The following is a 3,874-nucleotide window of genomic DNA, read 5'->3' as shown; positions in this document are numbered from 1 at the left end:
GTCAGGGAAAGAAAGAAAAATACCACATGATTTCACTCATATGTGGAATTTAAGAAACAGAACAGATGAATATATAGTAAAGAAAAAAAAAAGAGAGGGAAGCAAACCATAACAGACTTTTAAGTATAGAAAACAAACTAAGGGTTGATGGAGGGAGGTGGGTAAGGGAGGGCTAAATGGGTGATGGGTATTAAGGAGGGCACTTGTTATGATGAACACTGAATATTATATATAAGTGATGAATCAGTAAATTCTGCTCCTGAAACTACATGTTAATCAGAATTTAAATAAAAATTTGAAATAAAAAAAAAAAAAGAAAGAAGAGCTGTCCAATCCCATCAACTGAGTCCCACCTTCCTCACCTCATTCAAACTTAATTATCTCCTACAGACCCCACCTTCAAATCCATCACATTGAGGAGTTAGGGCTTCAACATATGAATTTTTGGAGAGCACATTCACTCCATAACAGAGTTGTTTCTACTTTTTGTTTGCTATGAGTAATTCTGCGTTCATGTACATGTTTTTGTGTGGATATATATTTTTATTTCTGTTGGGTATTTACCTATCAGTGGAATTGATAGGTCATATGCCAGCTCTATATTTTGAGTAATTACCAAGCTTTTTTTCTAAAGTAGCTACACCATTGTCCCTCCTCACCAACAATGTATAAGGGTTCCAATTTTTCCACATTCTTGTCAACACTCATTATTTGGTGTTTTGATGATAGTCATCCTAGGGGCTGTGATGTGTTATCTCATAGTTTTGTTTTGCATTTGTCTAATGACTAATAATGTCGAACATCTTTTCATGGCCTTACTGGTCATTTTAATATCTTCTTTGGAAAAAACTGTTTGCTCATTTATTATGGTAAAATATTCATCAGATAAAATTTACCACTTTTAAGTGTACAGTTCACTGGCATGAAGTATATTCAAATTGTTATGCAACCATCACCACCATCCATCTTCACAACTTTTTCATCTTCCCAAACTGAAACTGAAATTCTGTGCCCATCAAATAAGTCCCCTTACTTTGATCCCCAGCTCCTGGAAACTACAATTCTACTTTTTGTCTATGAATTTGACTATTCTAGGTATTTAATATAAATGTTATCATACAGTATTTGTTATGTTTGTGACTGGCTTATTTCACTTAGCATGATGTCCTCAATGTTCATCCATATTGTAGCATTGGCCAGAATTTCATTGCTTTTTAAGGGTGAATAATATTCCATTGTATGTATGTACCCTATTTTGTTCACCCATTTATCAATCAAAGGATACTTGGGTTGTTTCCACCTTTTGGCTATTGGTGTGATGAACACTGGTGTATAAATGTCTCTTTGAGACCCTGCTTTCAAATGTTTTGAGTATATTGAAGTGGGATTGCTGGATCATATTATAATTATATCTTTAATGTTTTGAGAAACTGCCATACTGTTTTCTATAGTGGTTGTACCATCTTACTTTCCCACCAACATTGCACAATGGTCTAGTTTCTCTACATCTTTGTCAACACTTGCTAATTTCTTTTTCTTTTTTTTGATAATAGCGAACCTAATGGGTGTGAAATTGGATTTATGTGGTTTTAATTCACATTTCTCCAATGATTAGTGATGTTAGACATCATTTTATGTTCTTTATTTTATTCTCGTTTCTTTGTTCAACTGATGTTTATTAGGTGTCTGGGCACACAGAAACAAAATACATGATCCAGGATCTCCAGAAGCTCTTAGCAGAGTGTAGTCTGGTAGTAGTCGTCGTCGTCGTCATTGTCATCATTGTCTAATGCTTAAATTTCTTGGAAAAAATTACTAACTTGTCTGAGTACCCACTCTCTCTTCTGAGTAAAAGTAATAACACCCATTCCACAGGAATGGATGTTGTGTCTTTTTGTGTCCTTATTGGTCATTTGTATATGTTCTTTGGAAAAATATCAAGTCCTTTCCCCATTAAAAAAAAATGTTTATTTATTTATTGTGTGAGAGAGAGAGAAGGAGAAAGAGAGTGAGCACGAGCAAGGAAGGGGGAGAGAGAGAAAGAGAGAGAAAAAGAATCCCAAGCAGGCTCCACACTGCCAGTGCTCAGCTCAATGCAGGGCTTGAACTCACAAACCACAAGATCGTGACCTTAGACTAGATCAAGAGTTGGAGGCTCAACCGACTGAGCCAATCAGACACCCTACCATTTATTTTTAATTTTTTAATTTTTTTGTTGACCTCTGAACTTTTTATTGGCCTCCTGCTCTCCATAGGTACCCTGCTTCTGCTGCTTCAGTGCCTCAGAACTTTGGTATCGTTGGTCTTAGGACCTTGCTGTCCACAATCCTGTGGGTGGTGGTCATCTAGATGGTTTACAAGGAATTGCTGCTATCCAGGGCATCACCAAGACTGAAGTCCTACCCGTGTTCCAGCAGGCGACGGTAGGTGGTGATCTCAGCCTTCAGCTTAAACTTGACATTGAGCAAGGAAGGCCTCATACTCTTGGCCACTCTCTGCCACTGCCCCTCTGCCTGGGCTGGGACAGCTCTGACTCCAGATGCAGCAGGACCCTGTTGAGTTGCTCCATCTGCATCATGTAGTGGGCCTCCACCTCCCAAGCTGTTCCCCAAGCTGGCCTTCAGGTTTCTCATTGAGTGCAGGTTGATTTCCAAGGTCTGGGCTGTACGTCTCAGCTCCATGAGGGTCATCTCAACTGATCCTATCTTAGTGGTCTGTGAGGTAACCACTGTGGTGCTCTCCTCAATCTTCTCAGACCAGTACTTGTCCAGCTTCTCTCGGTTTTTGAGCCAGTTCATCATCCTGGGCCCGGATGTCTGCCATGATCTTGCTGAGGTCCTGAGATTTTGGGGGCATCCAAATCCATGGTCAACCCAGAGTTGACAGTTTGGTTTTGTAGACCTTTTACTTCCTCATCCTGGTTCTTCTTCATGAAGAGCAGCTCCTCCTTGAAAGCCTCAATCTCTGTCTCCAGCTGCAGCCAAGTGACATTGGTGTCATCAATTACCTCACAGAGGCCATGGATGTCACTCTTCAAAGACTGGCACATGGCCAGCTCCATCTCATACTTGACTTTGAAGTCATCATTAGCAAGATGGGCATTGTCAATCTGCAGAACAATGTGGACATTGTCCACAGAATTTTCAAAGAACTGAGCCTTGATGGTCTTGAAGTAATGTCCCCAGTTTCTGACCTGGGGTTCTTTCTTCTCTAGGTGTTTCCAGATTTTGATCTCCAGTCTCTGATTATCAGCCTCCAGGTTCCTCACCCTCTCCAGGTAGGAGGCCAGATGGTCATTCAAGTCTTGCATGGTCTCCTTCTTGCCCTGGATTTCTCCTATGCCCACCAGACCCCTGGCTATCCTGGTGGCCATGTCCCAGGCCCCCAACCATCCTGAAGCTAGAGTAGCAGGATATGGAGATCCAGGAGCTTGAACCCTCAGTGCCTGCATAGACCCTGGCTGCACTGCTGACTGGCTGAACCTGGTGGCTGGGCGACTGCACTGAGCCCAGGGACCTGTAGTTGGAGGAAAAGGTAGAGCAGTTGGTGAAGCTCATGCTGTTCCAGGAGTAAGAGGAGAGGCCAGGAATCAGGCTTGGGCCACCACCCATACCATTTTTAAATCAGATTTGTTATTGTTGAATTCTAGGCATTCCTTTTATATTTGGGATATTAACCCGTTATCATATACAGTAAAACGTAAAACCTTGGTTTGTGAGCATAATTCATTCTGGAAACATGTTTGTAATCCCAAGCACTTGAATATCAAAGCGAATTTCAAGAACCAATGGCCCAGTTGTGATCATGTGATGTTTGGCATCATATACTACTCATATTGCAAGACATCACTGGTTTATCAAGTTAAAATTTATTA

At 40.9% G+C, this 3,874-nt stretch overlaps 1 pseudogene; it reads right to left on the bottom strand.

Moving 5' to 3' along the window:
- Window positions 1–2,176: 2,176 nt before the first annotated feature.
- Window positions 2,177–3,627, bottom strand: LOC112861410 (keratin, type I cytoskeletal 18 pseudogene; annotated as a pseudogene).
- Between the last annotated feature and the right edge of the window lie 247 nt (window positions 3,628–3,874).

This window comes from Puma concolor, chromosome A1 (assembly GCF_028749965.1).
Source record: "Puma concolor isolate L17-30 chromosome A1, mPumCon1.1.hap2, whole genome shotgun sequence".
Classification (NCBI taxonomy): domain Eukaryota; kingdom Metazoa; phylum Chordata; class Mammalia; order Carnivora; family Felidae; genus Puma; species Puma concolor.
This window is presented reverse-complemented; position numbering and strand designations above follow the sequence as displayed.